Genomic DNA, 14,484 nt, shown 5'->3' on the forward strand with positions numbered 1-14,484 from the left:
AAAATTATTATTTCGCCACACATTATTACAAAACCTTCGTAAATTTGACTACTCCAATTTATAATTGTTATATTTTCTACGGAACAACTTATATTTGGCAAGAATTTGTTTATTAAGAATTCCTATAGTGTCGTGAACTTAACATGAATCAAAATACGTAGATATTAAACAATTTTATGTGATTATTTATTAAATGTAGAAAACTTGGCGCACAAAAAGTATTAAATGAACACGTTTTATAAAAAAATTAATTTTATAACACAACATATTAAAATAAACCCTTAAATTATGAATGTAGGTTATTTACATCGCAAAGAAACCAAAACTACCAAGAAAATAAATTAAATAAGTATAAATGTAAAAAAGGCATGACGAAACATTATACTTATAAGTTCACACTATCACTAACCGTTCGTGAATATGACGACACCCACCCAATTATTACAAGAATGAGCAAAGATATCAACAATCGCACATGCCACAGTCAATAACTGCTCGAAAAAATCAGCTACACAAAATAGCGGCACGCACGCACGCGCGGAAGGCATTAAACTATACCGTTCTGCTACCTACTGTCGTAAAATTTACGAAGGGTTCGTGTTCTAGGGTTAAGACTAGGTTACAGTACGTTATAGTATGCCTTGTCTATTGCTCAGGTTTGTTGCCTTATAATGGCATTTATTTTGATAATGAATACTTTTTTGCCCTTTCTCTTGTTTATAAAAAATAATGAAAGACAACTGATGTGCTGATAGTGAAGGATCATTACCACATGACTATAACATACATTCTTCACGCTTGTCACTTCGTGGTTGTGTCCTAAATAGTAATTGATTTGATGCTAGTTTATCTATTTATTAATTGTCACCTCAATACGTTAATCGTAAAAGTTGAGATTTAATTATTTCCTGATCTGGCCTTGCATTGTTGGATGCGCTTGAGAACGGTTGGCTGTTGAGAGAGCTCTTGCATTATTGTAGTGATAAAGTAGTTAAAATCTATTGAAATAGCTTAATGTTTTGTATTTGTGACTCATTTAGTGCTATTTATATAGTGGTGTTTAGTGCCTGTTGGTAGAAATTGGGAGTAGTGATATTTATTTAAATTTTATAACAAGTAATTCAGTTGGTCTTATGTAATTTACGTTTTCTAGGTTAAGTAGGCTCGCTAGGTGTACCTTGTTTCGAATTTAGGTTTAGGTAATACTTTAGGTAATAATATTAACTTTTAAAATATTTGTGAATATCTGTAGGTTCGTTGGTATAATACTTACAAAGGCAGCTTATCATAAGGAATAGTACCGTAACTTCCGCCGAAATTCCTCCGGTATTTCGTATAGATATCCGTCCGAACTATCGCGAAGGTAATAATTTACTACATTTAAAAAAGACGATACGCCTGTCTTCCATTTAAAAAGTAGTTAAAGAGATTACACGGTAGTAGTTAACAGTCGTTGTATTGTTATTGATTATTGTCGCTCCTCATATTCAAATATTGCATTGTTGGCTACAGTCGTGAACAAAGAGAGTAGTGTAGTCAAGTAAATATAAATATAAATCAGCTGGCCTTGTATTCCAATCATTTGTATTTCTGAGTAGGTTAAAGTATCCGTAATTTATACTTCACTCCCTCGATCTTTCAGTATTTATGAGCGGTTAGCTAATAATAATAAAGTTCATATATCCCAGTAGGCCTAATTGCAGTTAGAGTCCCTGGAGTAGTTGGAGTAGTTTTGATAGAAATATTTGAGAAATTATTGTAGACAACCTCGTATTTTTCAGTAGGCCTAATTCAGGACACTTTTACTCTCAGTCACGTGGAGTTCGGAAAATAATAGTAATCCACCAGCTGTAATAATCACGTAACCACATTTCAGTAGAATTGTAGTGATGATAAGGTATAATATATTAGATAGTATCTTGCCAGTTTTATTCGTGTTTTTCTTCGTGTACGGCAATCCTTTCGATACTTAAGAATTTAACCAAACGTAGTGTGGTGTAGTGTAGATACATTGTAGTATCGGTACAGTACATTTAGATAGTGCCGTATTTTGCCTGCTATATTCGTGTGTTATCTTTCGTGTGTACCTATTAGACCGTAATACTAATAATAATTTGTCTAAGCATTTAGCTTTGTTGGTAATCTTTGAGTACAATAGTTCTTGCAAAGTTCATATCTGTTTGTACTTAGTAGTGACATACGGTACCAGTATCGAAATTAGGATACGTCTGAAAGTAGTTTAAAAATTACTGTAGTGTACTGTACAGTAGTATACGAGTAATATCCTATTAGAATTTAGTGTGCTTATTTTATTATTGTAAAATATTTGTGTAGTACTGGTGTAGTAGAAGTATCCGTAGAAACTTTTATTAAAAATTATGTTGTTGTAATTATGATAGGCTTAATTGCAGTTTGGAATTGTGTAGTTCTTGTGTATTACTTTCGATATTCAGTAATTAACAGCAGTTTTTATCCTGTTACAGGTTGTAGGATAAAAAATAGAGTAGTATTGTAGTGTAGTCGTAGATTAATTACCCTATTGTTGTGTGATCTTTGAGTACTATCCCAGACAATATATCCCTCCATTCATTTATTTTTTTAAATTATTTTATTTTTAATTTCATTTTTTTCCGTAAATAATGGCTAAGGAGCGCGAGTATACGAACTGTGGGTGTGGCGAGGCATAGAGGGGTATGAGGGAGGAGTTGTAAAGTTTGAGGGAGATAATTAGGATTCTCACAGAAGACAGGAAGGAATATAGGACTCCCTCAAACAATGTACAGGTTACAGTAGATGTACAAGAAGGAGGGGAAGGAGAGGGGGAGTTGTAGAAGACAGGTGGTCTAATGTTCTAAGGGGAAGGAGATTGAAGGCTAAGGGCTCTATTCAGGATCAGAATTCAGGACAGGTGTCTGTGCGAAATCGGTACGAGTCACTCCAGGTAGAACAACAGAGGTAAGATGACGGACAGGGAACTGTTGGTGAGATGTGTGGAAGTAGGAGGAAGGGAAGAGGTAGGAAAGGGAAATGCAGAGTAGAGGATATGAAAAGACAGGTGTAACAGGGTCATGGGAAGGAGAAAAGGGAGGAGGAAGTAGCTTCTGCAGCTATCACGATAGATAGGGCTGACCAGGAGGGGAGTGGATCAAATGAGGTGGGTAGGGTTGAGGATCTGATCATGGGGGATTCCATAGTTAGACACGTGGGGAAAGTGTGTGGAGGAAAGGGAACCAGGGTAGAATGTTATCCAGGAATTAGGTTGAGGCAGATGTTGAAGAAAGTAGAAGAGAGGGAGGAGGGGAAGGAGAAAGTGGTAGTGTTTCGTGTTGGCACCAACAACGTAAGGCAAGCTGATACAAGTACCATAGTTGGAGATGTGTGGGATCTGGTAAATGCAGCACGAGTGAAGTTTAAGAAAGCGGAGAAGTTATTAGTGGAATACTGTGCAGGAGGGATACTGACTTGAGGGTGATTGGGGATTTAAATGAGACTGTGGAGTGGGTATGTGGGAAACTGGAAGTGAAATTTCTAGATCCTAATGGGTGGATAGGAGATAGGGATCTGCGCTCAAATGGCCTTCATTTAAACCGCAGTGGTACGTATAAGTTAGGAAATTTGTTTGGAAGGGTAATAGGGAGGTACATTCAGGTAAACAGGGTGGCCTAGGGAGGGGTGGTAAGGGAACACGGGACTGGAAATCAAGTAGGGATGACATAAAATTGTTAGTGTTGAACTGTAGAAGTATTGTAAAGAAAGGAATAGAATTAAGAAATTTAATAGATATATATTTACCAGATATTGTAATAGGAGTTGAATCATGGCTGAGAAATGATATAATGGATGGAGAAATTTTCTCACGGCACTGGAGTGTGTATCGCAGAGATAGGATAGGAATGGTGGGAGGGGGAGTGTTCATTCTGGTGAAAGAAGAATTTGTAAACTACGAAAAAGATAAAGATGAGACACATGAAATTCTAGGTTTAAGGCTCATTTCTAAAGATAATAGGCAACTTGATATATTTGGAGTGTACAGATCGGTAAAGGGTAGCACTGACGCGGATTTGGAATTATTTGATAGGATAGTCAGCTGTGTGGGAAATGACATGGAAAGAAATGTGATTGTAGCGGGAGATCTGAATTTGCCAGATGTCAATTGGGAAGGAAATGCGAACGACAGGAAGCATGACCAGCAAATGGCAAATAAGTTAATATGGGAAGGACAGCTGACTCAGAAAGTGATGGAACCAACCAGAGGGAAAAATATCTTGGATGTGGTGCTGATAAAACCAGATGAGCTCTATAGGGAAACTGAAGTAATAGATGGTATTAGTGAACATGAAGCTGTTTTGTGGTAGTTAAAAATAAATGTGATAGAAAGGAAGGTCTTAAAAGTAGGACTATTAGGCAGTACCGTATGGCTGATAAAGCAGGCATGAGGAAGTTTCTAAAAAGTAACTATGATCGGTGGCAAACGGTAAATAATAATGTAAACAGACTCTGGGATGGGTTTAAAGAAATAGTTGAGGAATGCGAAAAAAGGTTTGTACCTTTTAGGGTGGTAAGGAATGGTAAAGACCCACCTTATTATAATAGAGAAATAACGAGACTAAGAAGGAGGTGCAGACTGGAAAGAAATAGAGTTAGAAATGGCTGTGGAAGTAAGGAGAAATTGAAGGAACGTACTAGAAAATTGAATCTAGCAAAGAAGGCAGCTAAGGATAACATGATGGCAAGCATAATTGGCAGTCATACAAATTTTAGTGAAAAATGGAAGGGTATATATAGGTACTTTAAGGCAGAAACAGGTTCCAAGAAGGACATTCCAGGAATAATTAATGAACAAGGGGAGGGTGTATGTGAGGATCTTCAAAAGGCAGAAGTATTCAGTCAGCAGTATGTAAAGATTGTTGGTTACAAGGATAATGTCGAGATAGAGGAGGAGACTAAGGCCAAAGAAGTAATAAAATTTACATATGATAACAATGATATTTAGAATAAGATACGAAAGTTGAAAACTAGAAAAGCAACTGGAATTTATCAGATTTCTGGGGATCTACTAAAGACAATGGGTTGGTATATAGTACCATATCTGAAGTACTTATTTGATTATTGTTTGGTCGGAGGAGCTTTACCAGATGAATGGAGAGTTGCTATAGTAGCCCCTGTGTATAAGGGAAAGGGTGATAGACATAAAGCTGAAAATCCAGGCCAGTCAGTTTGACATGCATTGTATGTAAGCTTTGGGAAGGCATTCTTTCTGATTATATTAGACATGTTTGTGAAATTAATAACTGGTTCGATAGAAGGCAGTTCGGTTTTAGGAAAGGTTATTCCACTGAAGCTCAACTTGTAGGATTCCAGCAAGATATAGCAGATATCTTGGATTCAGGATGTCAAATGGACTGTATCGCGATTGACCTGTCTAAAGCATTTGATAGGGTAGATCATGGGAGACTACTGGCAAAAATGAGTGCAATTGGACTAGACAAAAGAGTGACTGAATGGGTTGCTATATTTCTAGAAAAAAGATCTCAGAGAATTAGAGTAGGTGAAGCTTTATCTGACCCTGTAATAATTAAGAGGGGAATTCCTCAAGGCAGTATTATCTGACCTTTATGTTTCCTTATATATATAAATGATATGAGTAAAGGAGTGGAATCGGAGGTAAGGCTTTTTGCGGATGATTTTATTCTCTATAGAGTGATAAATAAGTTACAAGATTGTGAGCAACTGCAACGTGACCTCGAAAATGTTGTGAGATGGACAGCAGGCAATGGTATGTTGATAAACGGGGTTAAAAGTCAGGTCGTGAGTTTCACAAATAGGAAAAGTCCCCTCAGTTTTAATTACTGCGTTGATGGGGTGAAAGTTCCTTTTGGGGATCATTGTAAGTATCTAGGTGTTAATATAAGGAAAGATCTTCATTGGGGTAATCACATAAATGGGATTGTAAATAAAGGGTACAGATATCTGCACATGGTTATGAGGGTGTTTAGGGGTTGTAGTAAGGATGTAAAAGAGAGGGCATATAAGTCTCTGGTAAGACCCCAACTAGAGTATGGTTCCAGTGTATGGGACCCTCACCAGGATTACCTAATTCAAGAACTGGAAAAAATCCAAAGTCCAAAGAAAAGCAGCTCGATTTTTTCTGGGTGATTTCCGACAAAAGAGTAGCGTTACAAAAATGCTGCAAAGTTTGAGTTGAGATGAATTGAGAGAAAGAAGAGGAGCTGCTCGACTAAGTGGTATGTTCCGAGCTGTCAGGGGAGAGATGGAGTGGAATGACATTAGTAGACGAATAAGTCTGAGTGGCGTTTATAAAAGTAGGAAAGATCACAATATGAAGATAAAATTGGAATTCAAGAGGACAAACTGGGGCAAATATTCATTTATAGGAAGGGGAGTTAGGGATTGGAATAACTTACCAAGGGAGACGTTCAATAAATTTCGAATTTCTTTGAAATCATTTAGGATTAGGCTAGAAAAGCAACAGGTAGGGAATCTGCCACCTGGGCGACTGCCCTAAATGCAGATCAGTATTGATTGATTGATTGATTGATTGATTGATTGATTGATTGATTGATTGATTGATTGATTGATTGATTGATTGATTGATTGATTGATTGATTGATTGATCAAACAGTTGTAATTTGGGGATTCCAGAATTTGAGCTCTAACCCATTTGGCAGTAATCAGTTTCCTTCAAGATATATTAAATAATTAATTATTGGTTGTAAGGAATTAGTATATTTAAGTTAAATAATCGAGGTACCTCATTTAAACGTTATTACCTCAAATTAATAGCAAATTTTACCATGCAAGTATTCTCATTTAGCTTCATAAATGTTATCTGTTATTTATATAAATAAAATTGTAGGGGTCTGCTGTCTGAAATTTCGTTTGTTTTGCCTATTTTTCAGATATTTATCCGTTTTATGTCAACTCAATACCGAATCGGTGTTTTTTTATTTTTCGTGTCTATTTGTCCGTTTGTTTGCTGTCTGTTTGTCTGTTTGTACCACCATCACGGTGAAACGCCTGGATAGATCTTAAACAAACGTCATATTTGTTATATACACATCCCGGGGAAGGTTTTGATATGCGTATCATTTTAAAATATTTGAATCTTAAAATCTTTTCCCCCATTTTCTGTTATACTACTGTCTTTCTTTAAACGTCGTGGTCTGTATGTGAAATATCTCTTCATTATATACAACTTATAGTATGTTCATAATTGACCTTGCTCTTCAAATGACGGAGAAAATTACTAATTTCTCCGGGTATCATGCTCTGCATTGAGTGACCGACAGACCGACAACGAACCTACAGGTTACCATGGCAACTTCTCTGACTGCTTGCCAGCAAGTAAGTAGCGTATTGCCATTTTTGTCATCGTTCCTGTAAATTCGTGGTTGTCCCTTGGGTAGAAAGCAAGAGAGACATCAATCGGCCATTCTGCGGGATATTGGTAGAGTATCGTTTGAGGTTATAACCGTCATCGAATAGCTTAAGTAATAACACCATTAGTCATCTTCTCATGTGTTTACCTAAGAATCCCTGCGCCTAAATTTCCCATCTGTTACCGCTTTCTTATATCCTTAACTCATATCAGCATAATTTATTGAGCGGCATCTGATTTTCCAATACATTCACTTGTCCTATTGTCCTATCCGACTGTCCTCAATTATTGACCAATTTTCTATTAATTTCAACTTTCTTAACTGTATTATTTTCTTCCTCCATACATATGCGAATGCTAATCGCGAAGCCTGGACACTCTTTCTTTGAGGAAATATTCTAAGCTATGCAAATGTATAAATTTTGGCGCCGGAAAATATCGGAATAGGGATGAAATTTTAACGGCGGTGTAGACCTTCGTTTCGGGATAATTGGTGGCTAAGCGGTAAGTCATCTCACAAAACAGAAAGCACAATGTTTTTCATTCTGGAGAGATCTACAAACTTTGGTCGTATTTCTATCCCCTATACGTTAAATAGAGATGTATTTCTCGATTTCAAGTTAATTTTGTACTTCTTACACGATTATGTTCTCGCTTCGCACACTTATAGGAAACATAATATAGTGACGACATTCAGCTCGCATGTTGACATGACCAGTTGCCATATGATAGCCAAATTTTGTGATTCTAGCTGTCACATGAGTGATAAAACTGCACAAAATGTTGCTCATTTCTATGACTCTAACTCAATCTAACCCATGAATATAGGAGATACGAGAAGATGTCGTAGGACCAACCATGTAAACACTTAATGAGAGGTCTGATGGTGAGGTCCGTTTGTAGATATGTCGTACAGTTTCAAAGCAGCGACTCTCGAAATAAAGGTCTGCACTTCTGGACGTGTCCATGCTTATCTATGTAAATAAAGTTGTAGGCGGTCCGTTGTCTGTAATTTCATTTGTTTTGCCAAATTTTCAGATATTTATCCGTTTTAGGTCAACTCAATACCGATCCGGTGTTTTTTTTTATTTTTCGTGTCCGTTTATCTGTCTCTTTGTCTGTCTGTTCCATCATCACGGCGAAACGGCTGGATGGATCTCGACCAAGCCTCATATTTAGTGTATACATATCCGGAGGAAGGTTTTGATTTTTAAAATCTTTGAATAGACTGGGTGTTTATAGGAAAAAACGAACGGTTTTCCCCCATTTTCTCTTACACTACTGTATTTCCGTAGACGCTGTGGACAATTCATTATTATGCCTACGATAGGATTAGATGAAAGTTGCTGATGAATCAGAGAATTTAGCTTGATTGTGGAGCAAAGTGCATTGTTGCAGTGCGAATGAACGTAGCGCAGCGCTGCATTTAAATTCTAACGAATAAGACGAGACTTACGTCAAGCAACAGGGAGTAACAATGGTTCAAAATATTGCAGATAGCTCTAAAGCAAAAGAGAACACAACAAAAAAATAATTATTGAGAAAATAAAATAAAATAGATGGATTAGTAAAAGAAAACAGTGCTGAAACCTTCAGCTCCAAACGTGAATGCGTAGCGACTACAAGCCACAGGTATCTGCGCGAATGTGACTACAAAAGTATGAGAGATTTTAATCGTTAAATTTTGAAAAAATAAGGCCCATTAGCAAAATTGCTTGAACAGGTGTAAACTATTTTTAATGAAGGAAAAAACCTCAACATTTGAACATTTTTCTAGAAAAATGAAGATGAAATTGAACTGGGTGAGGAGTTGGAAGGAATCGGCTGTTTGCCTGCAAGTAAAATAGGAAACTGCAGTAAAGTATTTTCAGGACAGCCGATAGCTCTCTAATATCTCAAAACATTCCTATACGCTTTATTTGAACTTTTGTGAGGCAACCTGGACGAGGTACTTGTCCTCTTTCCCAGTTTATCCTTGACCCAAAGTCTCACGATCCAGGACACTGCTCTTGAAGCGGTAGATGTGGGATCCTTCGCTGAGTCCGAGGAATAAACCAACCCTGTGGGGTAAACGGATTAAGAAAGAAAGAATTTGTCACCGAGTGAAAAAATGTTTCGCTGTTTTTATGCATCTGCTCCTATTCGAAGACCTATGGTCTCTGCAGCCACTATTATAATATAATATAATATAATATAATATAATATAATATAATATAATATAATATAATATAATATAATATAATATAATATAATATAATATAATGTAATATAATATAATATAATATCCGACTCGTTGGCTGAATGGTCAGCATACTGGTTTTCGGTTCAGAGGGTCCCGGGCTCGAATCCCGGCCGGGTCGGGATTTTAACCTTCATTGGTTAATTCCAGTGACTCGGGGCTGGTGTTTGTGCTCTCCCCAACATCCCTGCAACTCACACACTACACCTAACACTATCCTCCACCACAATATAATGCAGTAGTCTACATATGGCAGATGCCGCCCACCTTCATCGGAGGGTCTGCCTTACAAGGGTTGCACCAGGCTAGAAATAGCCACACTAAATTATTCTTATAATATAACATAATACAATATGCTATAATTATCGGGTGAGTTGGCTGTATGGTTAGGGGCGCGCAGCTGTGAGCTTGCATCCGGAAGATAGTGGGTTCGAACCCCACTGTTGGCAGCCCTAAAGATGGCTGTACCTTAATGAAGGCCACGGAAGATTCCTTCCTTCTCGTAGGCCTCTCCTATCGCAGCGAAGCCATAAGACTTATCTGAGTTTATGTGCGGCGTAAAGCAAATAATATATATACTATAATTGAGCAATCAAAGGCATTTATGATGACAGTTGGGGTACGGAGAGCGAAATGAATTCTTTGTTGAAGGAGTTACAGGAATTAGACAAAGCTGTTTGTTATTCCTACTTTGAAAGGATAAACTACTGGAAAGTAAAAAGTGACAGGGAGGGATTCAGTAAGCAGTTTGGCAGACTCTGCTGAAACCCGGGATCTAGAAACTTCGCGTTGGTTGCTCTAACACTAAGATATGGTGGCCTAGTAGTAATTTGAAAATAGGTGCAGTGAGTATCCAGAAACCTTAGAGAATGTAATCTGAAGTTGGTGATACAAATCTGGAACAGGTAGATCACTTCAGCTATTTAGGATGTGTATTCTCCCAGGATGGTAGCACAGTAAGTGTGAAGCTCGCAGTGTGTGTTTTATTTATTTTACAATTTGCTTTACGACACAGATAAGTCTTATGACGACGGGACAGCAGTGGGAAGGAAGCGCCCCAGCGTTTGCCTGGTATCAAAATGGGAAACCACGGAAAACCAGCTACAGGGCTGCCGACAGTGGTGTTGACAGGTGTGTGACTCTAACCGCGCAGCCAGAGTGTTCTGTAAGAAAGAAGTCTATCTGTGTACCAGTCTATTTGCTGTTAGAAATAGCTGCTACAAACACGTGGGAACAATGGCAGGAAGGTACTAAGACTGAGTTAGGAATGAACACGGTAAATGAAGCGGTACACGTGAACCGGCTTCTGTGGAGAGGTCATGTGAAGCGAGCGGAGGAAGGTAGGTTGTCTAGGAGAATAATGAAGTAGTTGTGGAAGGTAAGTGACGTAGAGAGAAACACAGAAGACGATGGTCAGAATCAGTTTTAAAGACAAGAATACGAAAATAAACGAGGTCTCAGGGATAGTTGAATATAGATTATTCTTGAGGCGTTTAGTAACTTCACAGGTCTTGCAGACGGAACGCTGAAAGGCATAAGAGTGTATAGTAAAGATGTTCTTCCTCGAGATAGTCATAGTGTTCATTTGCTCTGACGGCTGGCCGTTACACTCGCGTCAAGAGGTCGAGGGACTCGCATCAAGTATTTCCGCCGCGCAGCTGGTGTTATAATTATTATGACCATATTTCCAGCTTTACTACACATTTGCGGAAAACTCACAGATATTTGCATCATCTAACAATTTATTTTCCCAGTTGATAAATTAAAATTTATTTTACTAGCATCAACAATTCAAAGCTGGATTCTAGTTTTCCTGTGATGTGTGAAAGAAAGTTCCGCTCTATGCATACGTCTTCTCACTCAACCCACTGTCACCCTCATCCAATAGCTTCCATTGTTGTTCTATTGTTATCTGCGTGACTTACAATTTTAACCCTAGGAATATCAACCCTATTTTTAATGTCATTGTATACCAACGGGAGTGTGCTTTGTGACGAGCACTTAAAGTCAATTTCCTGTGATTCTCTGATGTTTATTATTGGAGATATTTACCAACTTATTTCACATTCCTTACAATCAACTAAAGAAATATATTTCAACTTGGTAACATTATCAGCTGTCAACCCCATAAATAAACAGCTGACTGAGCTATTGTTAAAGTGCAAATATTTTCAATGTTATACATTCAGTCTGATGAATCATTTCTACGCGTCTGGCGGATAACAGTTTTGAAACTGGGTTTATCTGTGTATCTCTCTCATGATGGTAATCCAGCTCGCTTTTTTAAATATATATATATATATATATATATTCTCAGTCCTTCTTCGTTTTCACTAACATTAATATCAATGTCGTCATCTTCAGACGAATTAGCTATCTCGGAGAGTATTCCAGCAACCACCCATCAGATGCAATGCTCTTGGAGTACACACAGAACTATCCAGTTAGTAATGTCTAGTAGCAGTCAAGAAAGAAACTATTTCAGTTTTACTGTGAGTGGCCAACAACGCTATAAATCATGCCAATACTAATTAAGTGGAAGGGTTACTTCTTGCTCACTCATGTTTGAATGACTGCGCCGCCTTCAGACGGTAAAAATGAGCAAACCAAATACACCATTCGGAGTTGGTAACAATGAATACATTTTACAGCCTTTTAATATCAAATGTCAAAAGAAACAGAGCAATAAATAGCAGGTGGTGGGCACAATGTACCCCCCGTTAGTATTCCTGGGGTTAACTATAAGAAGGAACCACGAATCCAAACCTGACCGTTGCCAATGAGAAGTAAATAATATACAGTAAGATAAAATAAACCCAGAAGAATAGAAAAAGTACAATTTCAACAATAGTATTGAATACTTTTGTTATTGGATTTACGTACCACTAACTACTCTACTTGTACAGTTTTCGAAGACGCCGAGGTGCCGGAAGTTAGTCCCGCAAGAGCACATTTACCTGCTCGTAAATTTACCAGCTTGGGGATGACGTATTTGAACACCTTCAAATACCATCTGACTGAGCTAGGATCGCACCTGCCAAATTACGGTCAGAAAAAGTCCGGGTAAAATGTATATCAGTACTCGGAGAACCATATAACTAAGTCAAGAGTGTGAATTTAAATCGGTAGTTGGGATCCAAAACAGAGAGATGTTAATCCGTCTAAGGAAATCCCTCATGGTCCTGTGATTTACACTATAAAAGGCCTTCTGATGACCAACTCCTGTGCTCCCTCTACCATCCAACGCATATTATTAATGATATCTATCCTAAAACGAGCTCGAGGTTTAGAAAATTAAGGTTCTAATCTTCGTTGCGTGATCTTTAGCAACACCTTAGTAGCATGTGATATTAGGACAAGCGTACTGTAGTTTGTGCAGTCCAAGAGATCGCCTTTTTTGGTATAGGAACGTAGATGATGGATCGTTTCCAGCCAGTGGGTATTGTTCCATTTTTCCAATCTGCTGACATAATACTCTTAAAGCTTTGACTGAACCCTCTAGTGTAGCTTTATTTTGATATTAGAGTATCTCCTTAGTAACTACATTTTGTATGTGTCTTGACACAGATGATGTACTATACTGTCTTAAACTACCTATGATACCCATAAAACACCTTTTAAGGGGGAACATACGTAAAAATGAGTAAAAATAACAAATTTTTATTTGCTCATAATATACCGTAACATGTCAGGATTTTAATAAAAAATATTACAGGTCAATGCCATCTGTAAATATGAGAAAAATGAGTATCTGTAACTGCTTGTATAGTGCCACGCCCAACTCTGCAGGACGAGTTTTTTCATTACTCTTACGGAGAATTTCCACGTGTTTGTCTTTCTTCCATGGAAACCTGTCATCAATAAAGCTGTGGAAAAGTATGGCCGCCGCATTCTTCAGGTTACTTTGTTGACAGCGTATTTATCTATATGTGTTGCTGTGGTTTCATATCCGATTTACCAATTGCTAATTTTGTTAGTTGTATGTTATTCAAAGTAACAGTATGCCTTGAGGTGAACGTAGAGTTTTGAAGAAAGTAAAAAAAGGACAGTTCTTCTGGGTTTACGAAAAAGAAATCGAATGTATGAAGGCAAGGCACAGAACAGGATTCCAGTATCCGCAGTACTTCGTTCAAGATATCCAGTGCTGCTGAGACGAATATTGATTGAGGCATTTCGTTCGATGAATACAAGATGGAAGACAAATCCTCAAGTGGGTTTAGGTTCATAGATTTGAGGATTCTGCGAGAAGTTATTCGTTCAGCTTGTGCATGTGCTAACTGTTGTGCGCGAAATTTGAAGTTATATGATGACGAAGAGAGGGTTGGTGTAGTCTGTACGTTATATTTGTATTGTGACAGCTGTCAGTTTTATATTGCTTCTAGAACGTCTGAAGTGAATAACTGGACTTATGAAGCAACCTGAGATTGTGCTATGGAATGAGATGTTCAGGTATTGGAAGGGAAGGTACCAGCTTATTTTGTGGAATTATGAACATGCCACCCCCACCTGCAAGGTAGACTCATACAAAGAGAAGTAATATGAGGATAATCTGACATCATCAGTGCAGGAAGCTGTGAACCTAAACAGTGATTTGGAAACAACTGAATCAGATGTTCCCGTTACTGGCTTGTGTGTGTCTTGCACTGACACCTGGATGAAGCGTGGGCAAAAGACGTGAGTGAACGATTCGGAGATGACTGGAGCAAAGTATTATAAAATTATAATTGGTTACTTATAATAATACCAGTCAATGAACCTGAATTATGATACGATATTCTGAAGTAAGATAAATCCAAATTTAACACAAATGAATGAAATTCCCCTTGCAAGAAACTTATTCATTTAA

Source organism: Anabrus simplex, chromosome X (assembly GCF_040414725.1).
Source record: "Anabrus simplex isolate iqAnaSimp1 chromosome X, ASM4041472v1, whole genome shotgun sequence".
NCBI classification, from domain to species: domain Eukaryota; kingdom Metazoa; phylum Arthropoda; class Insecta; order Orthoptera; family Tettigoniidae; genus Anabrus; species Anabrus simplex.